Genomic DNA, 22,363 nt, shown 5'->3' with positions numbered 1-22,363 from the left:
CAACTCCCATCGCTAGTTGTAGGTGGGACGTTGGAATTTAGAAAATGCTCACTTATGAAATTAAATCAATTTTTGTTCCATGACGTAATCCAACACTGTGTCTAATTCAGATCTTCTCTCATTGATCGAGACAGGTTAGTGTTATTCAAAGTGACACTTGATTTCTGAGTCACGTTCAAAATGATGCCGATGCATTACACTAGCTAAGATATAAATGGTATGAAAGCATTCACATATCATGTTACAATTCCGTACATCACACATACAGTGGGGAAAAAATGTATTTAGTCAGCCACCAATTGTGCAAGTTCTCCCACTTAAAAAGATGAGAGAGGCCTGTAATTTTCATCATAGGTACACGTCAACTATGACAGATAAAATGAGATTTTTTTTCTCCAGAAAATCACATTGTAGGATTTTTAATGAATTTATTTGCAAATTATGGTGGAAAATAAGTATTTGGTCAATAACAAAAGTTTCTCAATACTTTGTTATATACCCTTTGTTGGCAATGACACAGGTCAAACGTTTTCTGTAAGTCTTCACAAGGTTTTCACACACTGTTGCTGGTATTTTGGCCCATGCAGATCTCCTCTAGAGCAGTGATGTTTTGGGGCTGTCGCTGGGCAACACAGACTTTCAACTCCCTCCAAAGATTTTCTATGGTGTTGAGATCTGGAGACTGGCTAGGCCACTCCAGGACCTTGAAATGCTTCTTACGAAGCCACTCCTTCGTTGCCCGGGCGGTGTGTTTGGGATCATTGTCATGCTGAAAGACCCAGCCACGTTTAATCTTAAATGCCCTTGGTGATGGAAGGAGGTTTTCACTCAAAATCTCATGATACATGGCCCCATTCATTCTTTCCTTTACACGGATCAGTCGTCCTGGTCCCTTTGCAGCCAAAGCATGATGTTTCCACCCCCATGCTTCACAGTAGGTATGGTGTTCTTTGGATGCAACTCAGCATTCTTTGTCCTCCAAACACAACGAGTTGAGTTTTTACCAAAAAGTTCTATTTTGGTTTCATCTGACCATATGACATTCTCCCAATCCTCTTCTGGATCATCCAAATGCACTCTAGCAAACTTCAGACGGGCCTGGACATGTACTGGCTTAAGCAGGGGCACACGTCTGGCACTGCAGGATTTGAGTCCCTGGCGGCGTAGTGTGTTACTGATGGTAGGCTTTGTTACTTTGGTCCCAGCTCTCTGCAGGTCATTCACTAGGTCCCCCGTGTGGTTCTGGGATTTTTGCTCACCGTTCTTGTGATCATTTTGACCCCACGGGGTGAGATCTTGCGTGGAGCCCCAGATCGAGGGAGATTATCAGTGGTCTTGTATGTCTTCCATTTCCTAATAATTGCTCCCACAGTTGATTTCTTCAAACCAAGCTGCTTACCTATTGCAGGTTCAGTCTTCCCAGCCTGGTGCAGGTCTACAATTTTGTTTCTGGTGTCCTTTGACAGCTCTTTGGTCTTGGCCATAGGGGAGTTTGGAGTGTGACTGTTTGAGGTTGTGGACAGGTGTCTTTTATACTGATAACAAGTTCAAACAGGTGCCATTAATACAGGTAACGAGTGGAGGACAGAGGAGCCTCTTAAAGAAGAAGTTACAGGTCTGTGAGAGCCAGAAATCTTGCTTGTTTGTAGGTGACCAAATACTTATTTTCCACCATAATTTGCAAATAAATTCATTAATAATCCTACAATGTGAATTTCTGGAGAAAACAAAATCTCAATTTGTCTGTCATAGTTGACGTGTACCTATGATGAAAATTACAGGCCTCTCTCATCTTTTTAAGTGGGAGAACTTGCACAATTGGTGGCTGACTAAATACTTTTTTCCCCACTGTATAGGCCTACAAAATAGTAGCCTACATTATTAGAAAAACAGGTTCCAAAATGTTTTTTGGCTGTCCCCATAGGAGCACCCTTTTGGGTTCCAGGTAGAACCTTTTGGGGTTCCATGTAGAACCCTCTGTGGAAAGGGCTCTACATGAAACCCCAAAAGGTTCTACCTGGAACCAAAAAGGTTCTTAAAAGTGCTCCTATGGAGACAGCTAAAGAACCCTTTTAGGGTCTAGATAGCACCTTTTTTCTAAGAGTGTAGCCCTAGGCTATATGGCAGGGGTATAGACAACCCTGTTCTTGGAGTGCCGCAGGTACTCCTACTCTTATAATCCCGCTGTAGCCACCCAGATTGTAATGTTTCTGCATTGTTGTGACTGCTTTAATTAGAAAATTATTCAAAACATGTAATTATTGGAACATACAATAATGCATAGCCTAGGGCAGGGGTATTCAAATCTTACCCAACAAGGTCCGGACTACTGCTGGTTTTCTGTTCTACCTGATAATTAATTGCACCCACCTGGTGTCCCAGGTTTAAATTAGTCCCTAATTAGCGGTGAAGAATGCAACAAACCAGTGGAATTGGCTTCGAGGTCCAGATTTAAATTTTAGGGGCCTGCAGTACCTAAACGTTTGTAATTATGTAGGCTATAGGTCTACGGCACAGAGTGTAAGTGAGAGACAAAAGAAAAACAATGCAGGCAAGTATGATGCATATGAGCAAACATTATAAGCACATCTGTGTCAATTTTCATAGTGTTTCCATGAATGGTAATGAGAGTCATAGGAGATCACTAGGGGTAGAGTGTAGTAACACAGTAGAGATGCCAATACCCCATCACTGGTGGCTTTCGGTGGCTATCCTCTTTGTCAAAGGATTGAAGCAGCACATTTCCAGAGAGGATAAAAGAGATTGAAAGGTGAAATTAGAAGGTGAAATTGAACACATATCTCATTTTTGGAAGGGTGATCCTTTTACTTAGTGGTAAGGCAAAGAATATATCTAAAAGTGGCTGACACACATCTCCAGAATTCAGTTCAGTTGTAGGCCTACCTGGTTTAAAGGATTGAGTAACAATCGTTCGTATCCCCGGGCAAGACGACTAATAAAAAAACAAGGAGCCCCACCATTGCTCAGACAGATAAACTCTCCCTCTGCTCATCCTACTATCTATCTCTCTCCCTCCATTTATCTATTTTCCCACCCACTTCCCTCACTTATTACTCCCCAACCCCTTCCCCCACCTCTAAATGTTTAATTTTCCCCCTCTTCCCCAAATCAGATATGACCAATTATCTTCCAGTATCAGATTGCTGTTGTGCCCAATCAGATAAAGTAACATTTTTGCTCGTATTGAATGGGATTAAGAGTGAAAGAGACTGAAGAGATGCCAACTGTATAATGTGATTGGGAATGAAGGCCTTTGTCTCCAATCGGATTAACAGCAGAAATACAGAGAGGGGATAAATGTCATCCACTGGGTAACATGGGTTGGAGCTCCGCTCCTTTGTTGCTCTGCCATTGACATTGACGTACACTAAGCCCCACGTTGAGGCGTGACCAGAAACAACACTAACAGGATAGGTAGTGTTGAAGGGCATCACAATAAGCATAGGGAATGATACATTTAAATGACTCTACCATGCAACGGCACATATATTGACTTCTAATAATCAAAAGGTCATGAATGACTTGATTTAGGCTCATTACATTTTTGCTGTCATTAACCAGGTTTCCATCCAACCTTTTTATGCGAGTAATGTACACATTGGTTTAAAAAATGTCACGACAGGCCTGATGGAATGTCACGCCCTGACATTGAGATCTCTAGTTGGGTTGGTCAGGGTGTGAAATCTAATTTATATATTTCTATGTTGGCTGGGTGTGGTTCCCAATCAGAGGCAGCTGTCGGTCGTTGTCTCTGATTGGGGGTCATACTTAGGCAGCCATGTTGCCTACCTTAGTTGTGGGATCTTGTTTCTGTTTGGCTTGTTTTGATGTTTAGCCTCTTGTACTTCACGTTCTGTTGGATTTTGCCGGTGTTTATTAAAATAAACGACTATGTACGCATACCACGCTGCACCTTGGTCCGATCCTTTCCACAACGAACGTGACATGGAAACAGTAAATTTGTCCGTAAACTTTCCAAATGTCGACAAAACAAAATACGCTAGACAAGGTGGGATCCTTTTGTTATGCGAGAAATGGCGATGGGAATTCCTTTATGCACAAATATTGATATAATAACCATCATATCGAAGTAAACTTGGAGGTGAAAGTGCACGTGGTGTTTGATGCTCCTCTCCAATAAATATCAAGGGTCTTATTATGGAGACATGATGATCGATGCTTGGCTGCCTTTTGATAAATAAATAATCTCGCTCTTTTGTCCATAATAATCTCATCATGTAGGCTATTTTACGTACACTGTATCTGCAAGGTGTTGGCTAGAGCTCACATGCCAAGACCAGAGTGGGCACATTCGCAATATAACACAAAAAAAATGTGTTGACAAAACCATCAGTAGAGTTGGAAATGCGATGGAAACCCATTTAACTTGTATTTTTTATTCGGTACATGGGAATTTAACCGCAAAGGGTATTTTATGTGCACTGCGTCATCACGCACAGCCTTTTATTCGCAACAGGTCAATTTGATGGAAACACATCTCTAGTGGAAACATTTGCATATTGTTTTCATGCAGATTTTTGAATATTTACATGAAAATCTGTCGCCAATTGGATGGAAACCTAGCTACAGTAGTAAGTACATCCCACATAGCATGTCACCATCCTAATTCATGTATTTATAGACACAACGCCAGGGTTGTGGGTTCGTTTCCCACGGGGGGCCAGTATGAAATTGTATGCACTCACTAACTGTAAGTCGCTCTGGATAAGAGCGTATGCTAAATGACTAAAATCTCAATCTAAACCAAATGTATTACCATTTTACATAACAGCTGTCCTTTACCTCTGCGCTACAGACTGTCCAGGAGTTTAGTCAGATACTGTACACTGTGTGCTTGTCTTGTTTAATCATATTTACCTGTCTTTAAGTGGACCTGGACTCCAGAGCAGATCACAGCTATTTGACTTGATGCAGTGTGAACTCCTCTCTGATCTTCTACCTCGCTTTTCTTTACCTGCAGGGGCAGAGACCAGTATGGACATGAGGCTCCATGTAAATGGAGGAGAAATGCAAGGAGAGGTGGAGAGTTGATATTCTGCTGAGGGTCTGGGCACCTTCCACCACACTATGGTAGTGACCTTTACGACCTCTCCTTGAAAATCATTATGCAGGTCTTCTCTCTGCAGCCCCTCACACACACAGCCTGACCTCAGAGTGCACACATACACACGCATACCACACGCACACACACAGTGGCAGAATTAGAACTGAGGAGCCATTGGTTCTGTCATTATCACCACTCTCCCTATTCCTCCTGCTCTTCTTTTGGAAAGAATCAAGGACTCAAGGAACAGATAGAGATGACTGGATAAACTTGTGTTTATTTGTAGGTCACTTGACTTTCAATGTGGGAGAACACTGACCTGAATACAGTACAGGGTTGCTTTATAAGACAATGTGAACATGTCATTTTGTTATGACTTTAGGAAGTGAGAGTCGTGCTTGTATTCATATCCCAGTTCCAGAACTGCATTGCGCAACACTGCTATATAACACTAAATGAATGTCAATGAAGATAGCATGGCTGTTATATACAGTACTTGGCCTAAATGCTTTTCTCCAAAGTAATTTTATAATCCTAATTAGAACTTGCTAAATAGATATAGTCCTGTGCATTCTCAACATGATACAAGAGCCTCCTTGTGTGTTAGATGGGCACAAGTAATGACGCACACAACACACTGAACAACACGATACATGGCGGACATGCTGGGGAAATACAGGGATAGAGAAATGAACACAGGTCTATGGCTGTTTAATTAAACATGAAGCAAAGATAATCAAATCAATTAAATATTGCTGTGGTATGAATAAACAGTGTACAATTGATGCCAGTACTCTTGCATTATGCATCCCTGTCCGCAAATCTCCAAATGATGTTTGGAACCAGGGAAAGCTGCGGACAAGTATCACTGATATATTCATCCACACTGGTTTTATTGTATGTTAAGGTATAATTGTGAAGACACACCGTACATAGAGGGATGTATGGAGGGCCAGGAACATCAAAAGGATGCTTAAAGGAAAACTCAACTCAAAAACTATATATTTTTTCATTAGTCAACTGTTGATACAGTCCCAAAATGTTTTGCATGTCAGCAGTCAAGTTCTCAAGATATTGGACCAACATTTTGCATCATCATGATTTTTCCTTTAAGGAGAAAGTATTGAAGATATACAGTAGAAGGCTGCATGCAGTAGCATGTATAATTCTTGAGTTGTCTTGTGATTAAGGTGGGCGAAGTGTGTGTATGATTCATCTAAAATAATTCAAACCAAGCACATCCAAATCTGGGAGAACACCTGGCACATATTGCCATGGACCTTTTTTTGCATCCGTTTCAGGTTAGGGTTCAAATAAACAGGTTTACAGCTCCAAGTAGGTGTACTGTTTAGTTCAGCAGGAGTTCATAGGTTTAGACAAGAAGATTTCTCTGTTTATTTTTTTGCAGAGGATACAGATGGTCCACATTACAAGAAGGAGCCATGTGACATCCCTGAACAGCACCACTGAAAACCAGATAATTAAAATGTATTTAATCAAATTCGGCAAATAAAAAAATCCATCTGGTCACTTCTGGACTCCCACTGTTCCCACCACCTCCACCTCTGGATGGTCTGAGAAGACTAACGGAGGGTCAGAGGGTGTAAAGTGTCTGAAATGTCCAGTAACATGAGTCCACACATTCAGACGTTATCTACACATTCAGATGTAGTCAATGTAGTTGAAACATAGTTAAGGTTAAAGCATGGTTTAAGCAATTATATACAGTGCATTCGGAAAGTATTCAGACCCCTTCACTTATTCTACATTTTGTTCCATTACAGCCTTATTCTAAAATTGATTAAATATATATTTTTAATCATCAATCTACACACAATACCCCATAATGACAAAGCGAACAGGTTTTTAGACATTTTTGCAAATGTAATACAAATAAAAAAACATAAATATCTTATTTACATAAGTATTCAGACCCTTTGTTAAGAGATTCGAAATTGAGCTCAGGTGCATCCTTTTTCTACAACTTGATTGGAGTCCACCTGTGGTAAATTCAATTGATTGGACATGATTTGGAAAGGCACACACCTGTCTATATAAGGTCCCACAGTTGACAGTGCATGTCAGAGCAAAAGCCATGAGGTCGAAGGAACTGTCCGTAGAGCATAGAGACAGGATTGTGTTGAGGCACAGATCTGGGGAAGGGTACCAAAAACATTATGTAGCATTGAAGGTCCCCAAGAACACAGTGGCCTCCATCATTCTGAAATGGACGAAGTTAGGAACTACCAAGAGTCTTCCTAGAGCTGGTCGCCCGGCCAAACTGAGCAATCGGGGGAGAAGGGCCTTGGTCAGGGAGGTGACCAAGAACCCGATGGTCACTCTGACAGAGCTCCAGAGTTCCTCTGTGGAGATGGGAGAACCTTGCAGAAGGACAACCATCTATGCAGCACTCCACCAATCAGGCCTTTATGGTAGAGTGGCCAGACGGAAGCCACTCCTCAGTAAAAGGAACATGACAGCCCGCTTGGAGTTTGACAAAAGGCACTAGTGGCCAGTGTTTTCAATAGGCAGCAGCAGCCTCTAATGTGCTAGTGATGGCAATTTAACAGTCTGATGGCCTTGAGATAGAAGCTGTTTTTCATTTTCTCGGTCCCAGCTTTGATGCACCTGTACTGACCTCGCCTTCTGGATGATAGCGGGGTGAACAGGCAGTGGCTCGGGTGGTTAATGTCCTTGATGATCTTTTTGGCCTTCCTGTGACATCGGGTGCTGTATGTGTCTTGGGCAGGTAGTTTGCCCCCGGTAATGCGTTCGGCAGACCGCACCACCCTCTGGAGAGCCCTGCGGTTGTGGGCGGTGCAGTTGCCGTACCAGGCGGTGATACAGCCCGACAGGATGCTCTCAATTGTGCATCTGTAAAAGTTTGTGAGGGTTTTAGGTGATAAGCCTCCTGAGGTTGAAGAGGCTCTGTTGCGCCTTCTTCACCACACTGTCTGCGTGGGTGGACCATTTCAGTTTGTCGGTGATGTGTACGCCAAGGAACTTGAAGCTTTCCACCTTCTCCACTGCAGTCCCGTCGATGTGGATAGGGGGGTACACCCTCTGCTGTTTCCTGAAGTCCACGATCATCTCCTTTGTTTTGTTGATGTTGAGTGAGAGGTTATTTTCCTGGCACCACACTCCCAGAGCCCTCACCTCCTCCCTGTAGGCGGTCTCGTCATTGTTGGTAATCAAGCCTACTACTGTTGTGTCGTCTGCAAACTTGATGATTGAGTTGGAGGCGTGCATGGCCACGCAGTCATGGGGGAACAGGGAGTACAGGAGGGGGCTGAGCACGCACCCTTGTGGGGTCCAAGTGTTGAGGATCAGCGAAGTGGAGATGTTGTTTCCTACCTCCACCACCTGGGGCAGCCCGTCAGGAAGTCCAGGACCCAGTTGCACAGGGCAGGGTTCAGATCCAAGGCCTCAAGCTTAATGATGAGCTTGGAGGGTACTATGGTGTTGAATGCTGAGCTATAGTCAATGAACAGCATTCTTACATAGGTATTCCTCTTGTCCAAATGGGATAGGGCAGTGTGCAGTGTGATGGCAATTGCATCGTCTGTGGATCTATTGGGGCGGTAAGCAAATTGAAGTGGGTCTAGGGTGACAGGTAAGGTAGAGGTTATATGATCCTTGACTAGTCTCTCAAAGCCCTTCATGATGACAGAGGTGAGTGCTACAGGGCGATAGCCATTTAGTTCAGTTACCTTTGCTTTCTTAGGTACAGGAACAATGGTGGCCCTCTTGAAGCATGTGGGAACAGCAGACTGGGAAAGGGAGAGATTGAATATGTCCATGAACACACCAGCCAGCTGGTCTGCGCATGCTCTGAGGACGCGGCTAGGGATGCCGTCTGGGCCGGCAGCCTTGCGGGGGTTAACATGCTTAAATGTCTTAATCACGTCAGCCATGGAGAAGGAGAGGCCACAGTCCTTGGTAGTGGGCCACTACTACAGTCCTTGGTAGTGGGCCTCGTCAGTGGCACTGTGTTATCCTCAAAGCGGGCGAAGAAGGTGTTTAGCTTGTCTGGAAGCGAGACGTCGGTGTCGGCGACGTGGCTGGTTTTCTTTTTGTAGTCCGTGATTGTCTGTAGACCCTGCAACATACGTCTCGTGTCTGAGCCGTTGAATTGCGACTCCACTTTGTCTCTATACTGATGTTTTGCCAGTTTAATTGCCTTGTGGAGTGAGTAGCTACACTGTTTGTATTCTGCCATATTCCCAGTCACCTTGCCATGGTTGAATGCGGTGGTTCGCGCTTTCAGATTTGAGCGAATGCTGCCGTCTATCCACGGTTTCTGGTTAGGGTAGGTTTTAATAGTCACAGTGGGCACAACATCACCTATACACTTCCTGATAAACTCAGTCAATGTTTCAGTGTATATGTCTAAATTATTTTCGGAAGCTACCCGGAACATATCCCAGTCCGCGTGATCAAAACAATCTTGAAGCGTGGATTCCGATTGGTCAGACCAGCGTTGAATAGTCCTTAGCACGGGTACTTCCTGTTTGAGTTTCTGCCTATAGGAAGGGAGAAGCAAAATAGAGTCATGGTCAGATTTGAGGGCCTTATAACCATCCCAGAAGTTTGAAAAGCAATGGTCGAGGATTTTAGCAGCGCGAGTACAACAGTCGATATGTTGATAGAACTTCGGCAGCCTAGTCCTCAAATTTGCTTTGTTAAAATCCCCGGCTACAATAAATGCAGCCTCAGGATATGTGGTTTCCAGTTTGCATAAGTTCCAGTGAAGTTCTTTGAGGGCCGTCGTGGTATCGGCTTGAGGGGGGATATACACGGCCGTGACTATAACCAAATAAAATTATCTTGGGAGATAATACGGTCGGCATTTGATTGTGAGATATTCTAGGTCGGGTGAACAGAAGGACTCGAGATCCTCTATGTTACTACAATTACACCACAAGTCGTTAATCATGAAACACACACCTCCGCCCTTCTGCTTCCCGGAGAGATATTTATTCCTGTCTGCGCGATGAACTGAGAACCCATCTGGCTGGACCGATTACGACAGAATATCCCAAGAGAGCCATGTTTCCGTGAAACAGAGTATGTTACAGGCCTTGATGTCTCTCTGGAAAGAAATCCTTGCCCGTAGTTCGTCGACTTTGTTAACCAAAGATTGAACATTGCGAGTAGAATACTTGGAAGCGGTGGGTGGTGTGCGTGCCTCCTAAGTCGGACCAGCAGGCCGCTCCGAGTGCCTCTCCTCCTCCGGTGATGTTTTGGGTCAGCCGCTGGATTCAGTTCAGTTGCCCTGGGGAGAGCAAACAAAGGATCTGCTTCGGGAAAGTCGTATTCCTGGTCGTAATGCTGGTGAGTTACCGCCGCTATGATATCCAATAGTTTTTCCCGGCTGTATGTAATGATGCAAAACACTTTCTGAGCTAATAATGTAAAAAAAGAATACATAAAAACAAAATACTGCAAAGTTTCCTAAGAGCTAGTTGCGAGGCCGCCATCTTCGTCGGCGCCAGTGCCTACAGAGGGTAGTGCGTACGGCCCAGTGCATCACTGGGGCCAAGCTTCCTGCCATCCAGGACCTCTATACCAGGCGGTGTCAGAGGAAGGCCCTAATAATTGTCAAAGACTTCAGCCACCCTAGTCATAGACTGTTCTCTCTGCTACCGCATGGCAAGCGGTACAGGAGCGCCAAGTCTAGGTCCAAGAGGCTTCTAAACAGCTTCTACTCACAAGCCATAAGACTCCTGAACATCTAATCAAATGGCTACCCAGACTTTTTGCATTGCCCCCCCACCCCTCTTTTACGCTGCTGCTACTCTTTGTTTATTATCTATGCATAGTCACTTTAATAACTCTACCTACATGTACATATTACCCCAATTACCTTGACTAACCGATGCCCCAACACATTGACTCGGTACCGGTACCCCCTGTATATAGCCTCACTATTGTTATTTTTACTGCAGCTCTTTAATTATGTTACTTTTATTTCGTATTATTTTATATTGTATTTTTGTGTGATTTCTTTTGGTATTCTTTCTTAAAACTGCATTGATGGTTAAGGGCTTGTAGTAAGCATTTCACTGTAAGGTCTACACCTGTTGCATTCGGCGCATGTGGCAAATACAATTTGATTTAATTTGATTTGAATGCTAAGCGTCACGTCTGGAGGAAACCTGGCACCATCCCTACGGTGAAGCACGGTGGTGGCAGCATCATGCTGTGAGGATGTTTTTCAGCGGCAGGGACTGGGAGACTAGTCAGGATCGAGGGAAAGATGAACGGAGCAAAGTACAGAGAGATCCTTGATGAAAACCTGCTCCAGAGCACTCAGTACCTCAGACTGGGGCGAAGGTTCACCTTCCAACAGGACAACAACACTAAGCACACAGACAAGACAACGCAGGAGTGGCTTCGAGACAAGTCTGAATGTCCTTGAGTGGCCCAGCCAGAGCCCAGACTTGAACCTGATCTAACATTTCTGGAGACCTGAAAATAGCTGTGCAGTTACCCTCCCCATCCAGCCTGACAGAGCTTGAGAGGATCTGCAGAGAAGAATGGGAGAAACTCCCCAAATACAGGTGTACCAAGCTTGTAGCATCATACCCAAGAAGACTCAAGGCTGTAATCGCTGCCAAAGGTCCTGAGTAAAGGGTCTGAATACTTATGTAAATGTGATATTTCAGGTTTTTATTTCTTAATAAATGTGCAACAAAAATGTGTTGTTATTATGGGGTATTTTGTTTAGTTGACGAGGGGGAAAAAACTATTTAATCAATTTTAGAATAAGGCTGTAACGTAACAAAATGTGGAAAAAGTCAAGCGGTCTGATTACTTTCTGAATGCACTGTAGATGTGTAGTGTACCATGTAAATAGGTACAAATCGGCTACAAAGAGTTTACATTAAAGAATTTGTAGCACTGTTATAGCTGCTGTTATATATGCTGTTATAGCTGTTTGTGAGTCGTATAAGACCATCTGTAAACAAACTCATAAGAAGCCCAGTGGAGTATTTCTGATTAATTTCATCAAACAGTAATAGAGTGAGAGCAGTATTCAACATACTTAATCGAGCTTCATTGCAAATCTAATGTTTGCACTAAATATCAATTTGTAAAGACAAACTGAAAACAGGTTTCAGTTCTAATAACTAGGCCTACTTGAACTGTGTTAGAACTGTACCTGCATCAATGTACATGTATGGTCTATACTTTGTAAGGACAGGATATAGTATATTATATAGGGATAGGCCATGCCTGGATCATTTTGAGTTTATTGGGTTTCTTTTTTACATGCTAAGCTTTATTTACGAATGACACCGCCTCACAACAAAACATCTTCATCAGTCTGTCACCCTCCCAGTAAAAAACAGTACAATCATTATTGTCCAAGCGTGTAGACTTCAGCATTCTCTCTGACTCTTCCCATACACTGAATGGTGGGACTGTGCCACTGTTACACTGTCACCTTGTTTTCACAATCATTAAAAGTGTACATCCCCAGGGTTTGACGCTGACCGAGAAGCCAACTGGGCCTTTTTGAGGAGTTTAGACTGAAAGTGAAGAAGAGGAGAGGGATTTAGTGTTTTTCTGGTTCTTCATCAGGGGAGAGGTATTGGCTAATATGGCCAGAACAGATCATCAATCATCCATATTGGAAAACATTATATAACCATACATGCTGATAGACTAAAAGAAGGCATAGTTCTGGTGGGTCTTTATGATTAGAAGGCCCTTATTGCAGCTGTCAGTCATCAGCATACTTGAAGGGGACACTGGTCTAAGTGTAAAAATGAAACAAAAAAGACAGTAATGACAATGGTAACAGCATCAATGAGACTATTATTATGTTTTTAAAAAAGGAACATCCATGAAGTTGAGTTAAATACAAAAAATGCCTATGTCAAATAGACCTACAATTACCTATATTCAATAGCCTATTAATTTTCGTTGTATAATCCCCGTCTGCAATTTATGTTGGATCTTTACATAATGTGCACTATATGCCTATGAAACGTAAATCTTTGAAAAACTGTTTGGCACATTATTCCGCGCAAAAAATGTGTCTAGAATGAACAGTGCAGTAATGAAACAATGTTAAAGAGAACACCGCGTAGCGTGGACAAGGTAAACCTCCATTCTATTAGGTTTAACTAGCTAGAATGTATTGAACGCACATACAGTTTGCTTTCGCTCACAGCAAAATACTATGTAGGCCTATTATCCGCAATTTGGTTGTCAGATCTTTGGACTGACCGGTGACTGTAGCCTAATACACATTCATTGACATGTTTCCTAGCAAATAAACATTATGAAACGTCTAGAGAAGTAAAATATGTTAGCTAATCATCTTAATTCACTTACAATTCTTCAATCAATACATTCAATCAATACAGCTAAAACGTAGAACAATATAGTTGCTTTATTTCGTCCTCGTTTGAAATGAAAATGACAGGAGCACTCACCTTCCGTGTATGAGACAGTCTTGATAACCCCAATGATCTATGGGAAATGCAGTTCTGGTGATGCACAATCGTGCTGGAAGGGCATCTCTAGCATGTAAATGTGACTACAAGTTCCACAACGAGTGTAGCCACATGGCTTGTATGTTCGTTCTGAATCCCTAAACAACATACTTTGGGCGCGTTTGAGCGGATCACTTTTGTCAAGTCGATGACCAACCTTTCAAAGTGGTTTGCATTATGGGGATGAAAAATGTCTGACTTCCACCTACATGTCGACAGCAGGAACTTTACAAAATTAATGTGATCAAAGGTCATGAAGTTTTGACTGCAAGTTCTGCAGTTGCTCTTTACCAACTTCATCCTGCAGCCATCGCCTGCAATGTGTGAGGCACTATTGTCAACCAATCACAAGTATGGGTAGCTGCAGCCCAATATGGCGACCAGAGTATGGGCGAGTGGGTGTGTCGAAAGGAGTGGGTCTATGGAAAGCAAATCACATAATTGGGCAGATTTGTTGACACTCAAGACAGTTTTGCTTGGCTGATTGGGCTGCACTATGAGTCAATAGTAAGCCAGTAAGTGACCAGTGCTCGGTGTTGTGCCTGCCGACTACGTATCAATGTCGTGTCGCCGGCGGTAGATATGTGGCCATTTTTTTCTCTCACATGATTTCATTTCGAGTAGGATAGCAGCCTACACAAGAAATAACTAATATTTATAACCATCTAGATGTCACATTGATACATACAGTACCAGTCAAAAGTTTGGACACACCTACTCATTGAAGAGTTTTTCATTATTTTTACAATTTTCTACATTGTAGACTAATAGTGAAGATATTATAATAATTATAATATTATTATATAATATTATAATATTATAATATTATAATATGCCATTTAGCAGACGCTTTTATCCAAAGCGACTTACAGTCATGCGTGCATACATTTTTTTTTGTGTATGGGTGGTCCCGGGGATCGAACCCACTACCTTGGCGTTACAGCGCCGTGCTCTACCAGCTGAGCTACAGAGGACCACAAAATATTTAATAGATATCAAAACTATTAAATAACACATATAGAATCATGTAGTAACCAAAAAAGTGTTAAACAAATCCAAATATATTTTATATTTGAGATTCTTCAACTAGCCACCCTTTGCCTTTATGACATCTTTGCACACTCTTGGCATTCTCTCAACCAGCTTCACCTGGAATGCTTTTCCAACAGTCTTGAAGGAGTTCCCACATTTTCCTTCACTCTGCGGTCCGACTCATCCCAAACCATCTCAATTGGGTTGAGGTCGGGGGATTTTGGAGGCCAGGTCATCTGATGCAGCACTCCATCACTCTCCTTCTTGGTAAAATAGCCCTTACACAGCCTGTAGTTGTGTTTTGGGTCATTGTCCTGTTGAAAAACAAATAATAGTCCCACTAAGCCCAAACCAGATGGGATGGCGTATCGCTGCAGAATGCTGAGGTAGCCATGCTGGTTAAGTGTGCCTTGAATTCTAATAACTCACAGACAGTGTCACCAGAAAAGCACCCCCACACCATAACACCTCCTCCTCCATGCTTTACGGTGGGAAATACATATGCAGGGATCATCCGTTCACCCACACCTCCTCTCACAAAGACACGGAGTTTGGAACCAAAAACCTCAAATTTGGACTCATCAGACCAAAGGACACATTTCCACCGGTCTAATGTCCATTGCTCATGTTTCTTGGCCCAAGCAGGTCTCTTCTTCTTATTGGTGTCCTTTAGTAGTGGTTTATTTGCAGCAATTCGACCATGAAGGCCTGATTCACACAGTCCCCTATGAACAGTTGATGTTGAGATGTGTCTGTTACTTGAACTCTGTGAAGCATTTATTTGGGCTGCAATTTCTGAGGCTGGTAACTCTAAGGAACGTATCCTCTGCAGCAGAGGTAACTCTGGGTCTTCCTTTCCTGTGGCAGTCCTCATGAGAGCCAGTTTCATCATAGCGCTTGATGGTTTTTGCGACTGCACTTGAAGAAACGTTCAAAGTTCTTGAAATGTTCTGTATTGACTGACCTTCAAGTCTTAAAGTAATGATGGACTGTCATTTCTCTTTGCTTCTTTGAACTGTTCTTGCCATAATATGGACTTGGTCTTTTACCAAATAGGGTTATCTTCTGTATACCACCCCTACCTTGTCACAACACAACGGATTGGCTCAAACGCATTAAGAAGGAAAGAAATTACACAAATTAACTTTTAAGAAGGAACACCTGTTAATTGAAATGCATTCCAGGTGACTACCTCATGAAGCTGGTTGAGAGAATGCCAAGAGTGTGCAAAGCTGTCACCAAGGCAAAGGGTGGCTATTTGAAGAATCTCAAATATAAAATATATTTTCATTTGTTTAACACTTTTTTGGTTACTACATGATTCCATATGTGTTATTTCATAGTTTTGATGTCTTCACTATTATTCTACAATGTTTTTTTGTTTTGTTTTTTTTATTTAAAAAAAACCTTGAATGAGTAGGTGTGACCAAACTTTTGACTGGTAGTGTATATACAGTCTACTACTCAATGAGGAGGGCATGAACGCAACAACACTGGGACACAGTGCCCTTCGCTCCCGCAATATCAGGGTGACAGTCACAGTAAGCACACGCATACAACACATGAAGCAACTTTTAATAAAAAATAAACAATCCTCAGTTTTACAACTGAACATTTACAATTATTTGTGTAAAACTAACAGTGAAATACGACTCAGACTCAAACTCTCGCGGTATGGTAGCTCAATGTAAGATAGTTGCATGGTAAGAAACGGAAGACAAAAAACACAACTCAATCAATTTCAGTTTGTGGGTGTGTGATATTGGGGGTTGGAGATGTTTATTTTTGACATTATAAAGAAAAATGTATAAACAATGGCAACACTGCCATGTTGATCTGAGACTTGCTGTTAGAAAACTACATTAGTGTCCAACTTTCAGCTGTCGCAGATGCACCTCCCCTGACTTCACTCCTCGACTTTTGTCTAAAGTCGGTTACTTAAGCCTTACCACTCAAACGCACCCATAGACTATTCAATATGTAGCCTAAAAGTACTATTCTATACTGAGATTGAGAAGATCTACATTATTTTACTAATTGATTGTTTTACAAATTCCCAATTGATTGTAGGCTAATTGTAGGTAGCGTCTTTCTGTACCTTTTTGAACTGGGAATGGGATATGGTGTTGATATGAATAATCCTTTCTGATGATTAGTTAGATGAGTAGCATGATAATTCAAAAGAGGTGTATTATTGGAAGACACATTATGACTGATATCTGCTTGTCACGATCGTTTACAGACAGGACGGACCAAGGCGCAGCGTGATATGCATACATGTTTATTAACGAATAAACACAACGACAAAACAATAAACAAACGATACGTGAAGTCCAAGGCAGCACAACACAACATACCTTAACATGGAACAAGATCCCACAACTAACTTGTGCCAAAAGGCTGCCTAAGTATGGTCCCCAATCAGAGACAACGAGCTACAGCTGCCTCTGATTGGGAACCACACCGGCCAACATAGATCTACACATACTAGATCTAAACATAGAAAATCAACATAGCAAAACACAACACAGAAAATACACACCCTGACTCAACAAATACGAGTCCCTTGAGTCAGGGCGTGACAGTACCCCCCCCCCCCAAAGGTGCGGACTCCGACCGCGCCACATAAACATTACAGGGTAGGGGCCGGGTGGGCATTCCGCCTCGGAGGCGGATCTGGCTCCGGGCGTGACCACCACTTACTCTCCACCTCCCTGTTGCGCCCCTGGTCTGGTCTGGACCTCGGCGCGCTGCTTCCCCTCTCCTTCCTCCCACGATGTACCAAGCCCTGTCTGGACCCTGGTGTGGGAGACCCCGAACCTGGAGAGGGGCTGACGTCTGGGTCTGGACTGGAACCGCTGACTGGAGCTGGACCCGACAACGGTGGAGCGAACTGTTCAGGCTCCGGACTGGAGCCGCTGACCGGATCTGGACTGGACCCCGGTGGAGCGGACTGCTCTGGCTCCGGAGTGGAGCGGCTGACCGGAGCTGGATCAGGCACCGGTGGAGCGGACTGCTCTGGCTCCGGAGTGGAGCCGCTGACCAGAGCTGGACTGGACCTCGGTGGAGTAGACTACTCTGGCTCCGGAGTGGAGCAACTGACCAGAGCTGGATCAGGCACCGGTGGAGCGGACTGCTCTGACTCCGGAGTGGAGCAGCTGACCGGTGCCGAACCAGGCACCGGTGGAACAGGCACGGGCCATGCCGGACTGGACACACGCACCACTGGCTTGGTGCGAGGAGCAGGAACAGGCCGGACCGGGCTGGCGACGCGCACCACTGGCTTGGTGCGAGAGCAGGAACAGGCCGGACCGGGCTGGCGATGCGCACCACTGGCTTGGTGCGAGGGGCAGGAACAGGCCGGACCGGGCTGGCGACGCGCACCACTGGCTTGGTGCGAGGGGCAGGAAATGGCCGGACCGGGCTGTCGACGTGCACCACTGGTTTGGTGCGAGGGGCAGGAACAGGCCGGGCCAGGCTGGCGACGCGCACCACTGCCTTGGTGCGAGGGGCAGGAACAGGCCGGGCCGGGCTGGCGACGCGCACCACTGGCTTGGTGCGAGGGACAGGAACAGGCCGGACCGGGCTGGCGACGCGCACCACTGGCTTGATGCGAGGAGCAGGAACGGGCCGGACCGTACTGGGAACACACACCACTGGGTTTGTGCGGGGAGCAGGAACGGGTCGGGCCGTACTGGGAACACGCACCACTGGCTTAGTGCTGGGAGCAGGATCGGGCCGGACCGGACTGGCGACACGCACCACTTGCTTGGTGGTGCTCCTTCTGCTGCCTAACCAGCTCCTCTCGCCGTGCCTCTACACCTTCCTTCTCCCTTTTTTCCTCCTGTAGCATCTCCCTCTGACCAAATAACTCCTGCTCCCTCTGAACCAATCGCCCCCGTAACCTGGTGGCCTCCTCTCCTAACCTGCAGATCCGCCCTGTCGCGGCCTCCTGCTGCCTCGTCGTCCACACAGTGTGCCCCCCCACATTTTTTTATTGGGGTTGCCTCTCGGGTCTCCTTCGTCGGCACGGTTGGCGCCGTTTCTCCTCTCCTGCCTGGGCATTTACCTTCGCCCATGGCCCTTTCCCCGCGAATATCTCCTCCCATGACCACAATTTGCCCACCTGTGACATCGCTACTCGCTCTTCCTGGGCACGCTGCTTGGTCCTCGTTTGGTGGGATCTTCTGTCACGATCGTTGACGAACGAGAAGGACCACGACAAAACAACAAATGAAACGATACGTGAAGTCCAAGGCAGCACAACACAACATACCTTAACATGGAACAAGATCCCACAACTAACTCGTGCCAAAAGGCTGCCTAAGTATGGTCCCCAATCAGAGACAACGAGCTACAGCTGCCTCTGATTGGGAACCACACCGGCCAACATAGATCTACACATACTAGATCTAAACATAGAAAATCAACATAGCAAAACACAACACAGAAAATACACACCCTGACTCAACAAATACGAGTCCCTTGAGTCAGGGCGTGACACTGCTGAATGTATTTGAATTCAATACCATTAATATCCATAATTGACATGTTCCTATTTAACACAGGACATTAACTGGTGAGCAGCAACGTAGCCTACTTTGTAGACAAGAGATATAACCAGAGAAGAGCCAGTCAGTAGAATGGAATATAGACTGTGACCCATACCTCAAGGCCTATAATTCAACATTATGGCACTACTAATTAAACACTCAGTTAAACTGACAGACCAGGGTGATTTTGGGCTAATCTACATAGGTGAGAAAGAGAGTGTATTAGCAGCTGCAAAGTTTATGAAGCTTTTTATGTGGGTTTTAAATTGGTTGTCAGGAGACGAACCAAAAAACGCTTCATTGTCCATCAGATGCCACTCAGCGGAATACATTTTGTCATAAAAGTCACAGTTTGGTTGAGTCCACCATGTGCAGTTGACTGAGGAGAAATGTATTGATTTACTGTTATACAGATGTCAGTGGGAAGATGTCAGGCAGGAATGATCCAACATCTGGGCACGACTGACTGAAATATAGTAAAATTGATACCCTAGTCGGCAGAGTTTGCTGATTCTCCAATCCAAGTGTCCAATATACTGCCTTTTAAAAAACGTACAGTCGAACCACCACTAGAAGTTGTCTAATAATTATATGATGGTCATACATGTGCAAAATGAATTGCCAGAAGCTGACACCAGTTGTCATTAATTTTAGTTACAATACATCTATTACGCAAATATTATTAAGGAAGCAGGTTCAAGTAGTGCCACCTTTTTGCCTTTAAAAGTCAAGGACCAAACAATGTTTTGCTTAACCCTTCACACTCGTGGAAATGGAGAGGGCTAAATTGAAATGGTTCTTACAGAAGGAATATGAAATGCATATGCATAACCATGGTAGCAATTGAAAGGGAACAGTTTGGAAATTATGGGGAAATTATTAGACCGAAGGTGAGGAGGACAAAACAGTTCACCTGAGACAAGATTGAATCCAAACATAACACTGTTGATTGTATGTGCATTTTACATTTACTGTACTTTCCGCCGCATTTGTTGATAACGAAAATACTCTGGATATATTCAGTAACATGATAAGAATGTGGGGTAGATGCAACATAAGACAAAACAATTAGAAGTGTTTGAGTGAGAGGACTATCTGGTGTCTCCAAGTGGCCACACACCTCTCCAAAGTGTGCACAGTTCCTAAGTAATTTCAATGGACTTTTATGACTCAAAGCTCTCCTAGCTGTGCAGTTTAGGAACTAGATCAAGCACACTTGTAGTTCTTTTGTTTGGAACACAACCCTGCATCCTGGCCATCACACAATTACTGTTGTTTACTCAATCCAAAAACTGTCCATTATAAATCACAATCTGGGTCAGGTGGGCATAATTTGAAAGCTTGTTCTATTGCCAACATGACTAGCTAAATTATAAAATTACAGTGTTTACATTTTAGTCATTTAGCAGACGCTCTTATCCAGAGCGACTTACTGGCCCCCCGTGGGAATCGAACCCACTGAGCTACATCCCTGCCAGCCATTCCCTCCCCTACCCTGGGCGACGCTGGGCCGATTGTGCGCCTCCCCATGGGTCTCCCGGTCGCGGCCAGCTACGACAGAGCCTGGATTCGAACCAGGATCTCTAGTGGCACAGCTAGCACTGCGATGCAGTGCCTTAGACCACTGCGCCACTCGGGAGTGTTAGTGTTACGGATACAGGTATCCTGTGTGTGTTTTTGTGTTTTTCCTCTCCTTCTGCCCTAATCACAGGTGTCCTTTATGTTCCTGATTGGTGGTCGTTGGGGTGTCCTACCTGTCCGACATCCGTTTGGCTGTATGTGAGTATGGATACTGTGGTGTCCTGTGTTTTGTGTACTCACTCATTTGCTGGTTACTCTGTTTGGTAACTTTGTTGTGTGTTTCTGGGAAAAGGGGGATTTAAGCAAGTTGCCCTTGGGCATACATTACCCGTAGGAAGAAAATTGTCTAAAAACACTAGTTAGACCTGAGCGGACCACCCACTGTAATTTTTGTATGATTAGCAGTAGCTTAGCGGTTCTTGAGGCAGGCAAGATCAGTTTAGGTTTTTGTTTTACATTATTGTTTCATTTCTTGGGTCCATTTCTTGGGTCTATGCCGCTTTTTAGGGATGGTTGGCTACTACGCGTAGTTTATGTAAAAATGTATCTGCGGTAGTTGCTCCATTAACGGATTTGCTCAGTCCGGCGAGAATATTTGTATGGTCTGAAGATTGTCGTACTGCTTTCAACACTACTAAAGCACTCTTATGTAGTACTCCTGTTCTTACTGCGGCAGATTTTGAACGACCGTTTAAACTGGAGGTAGATGCAAGTGCCAGAGGTGCTGGTGCTGTTCTACTGCAGCCGGACCAGAGTGGAGATGACCATCCTGTCTGTTATTTTTCGTGGAAATTTAACAAATGTCAGACAAACTATTCCACCATTGAACAAGAATCTCTAGCTTTGTTGTTAGCTCTGCAGTACTTTGAAGTTTATGTTGGTTCCAGTGCATTACCAGTGATAGTGTATACTGACCATAACCCCTTAGTTTTTCTCCACTGTACAACCAGAACCAACGCCTTATGCGTTGGGCACTTGTAGTGCAAAATTATAATTTGGAGATCCGCCACAAAAAGGGGTCGGATAATGTGTTGGCAGATGCTTTGTCTCGTGTTTAAAGAACTAGTTTTTTTTAATCTTTGATCTTTGAATTTTGGGTGTTGTGATGGTACGTGTGTCGCAAACCCTTGTGGTTTGCTCTTTTAAAGGTGGGAGTGTTACGGATACAGGTATCCTGTGTGTTTTTGTGTTTTTCCTCTCCTTCTGCCCTAATCACAGGTGTCCTTTATGTTCCTGATTGGTGGTCGTTGGGGTGTCCCACCTGTCCGACATCCGTCTGGCTGCTGATTGCCCAGGTGGACCAATCAGTGGACATTCCTCTGTATTGCACCACTTGTTTCTGGTTTTTCACTTACACCTCCCATTGTTTTAAAAGCCAGTCAGTTGTGTTTGTTGAGAGAGACTATTTCCGTATGTGTCCTGTGTTTTGTGTACTCACTAATTTGCTGGTTACTCTGTTTGGTAACTTTGTTGTGTGTTTCTGGGAAAGGGGGATTTAAGCAAGTTGCCCTTGGGCATACATTACCCGTAGGAAGAAAATTGTCTAAAAACACTAAAAACACTAGTTAGACCTGAGCGGACCACCCACTGTAATTTTTGTATGA

General features: G+C 44.0%; 1 protein-coding gene across 2 annotated transcripts in view; it reads right to left on the bottom strand.

The window, feature by feature from the left end:
- LOC311138462 (bis(5'-adenosyl)-triphosphatase-like) overlaps window positions 1-13,556 on the bottom strand; it is a 341,753-nt gene extending 328,197 nt beyond the window's left edge. For both annotated transcript variants that reach the window (XM_084173146.1, XM_084173147.1), the window contains exons 1-2: window positions 13,534-13,556; window positions 4,900-4,996 (exon numbers count right to left, since the gene is read on the bottom strand). The gene's annotated coding sequence lies outside the window, so the exon portion shown is untranslated. The remainder of the gene's footprint in view (window positions 1-4,899; window positions 4,997-13,533) is intronic.
- Window positions 13,557-22,363: the final 8,807 nt, after the last annotated feature.

Source organism: Coregonus lavaretus (genome assembly GCF_964263955.1).
Source record: "Coregonus lavaretus genome assembly, chromosome: 12".
Classification (NCBI taxonomy): domain Eukaryota; kingdom Metazoa; phylum Chordata; class Actinopteri; order Salmoniformes; family Salmonidae; genus Coregonus; species Coregonus lavaretus.
Note: the sequence above shows the minus strand (reverse complement) of the source record. Positions and strands in the feature narration are given on the sequence as shown.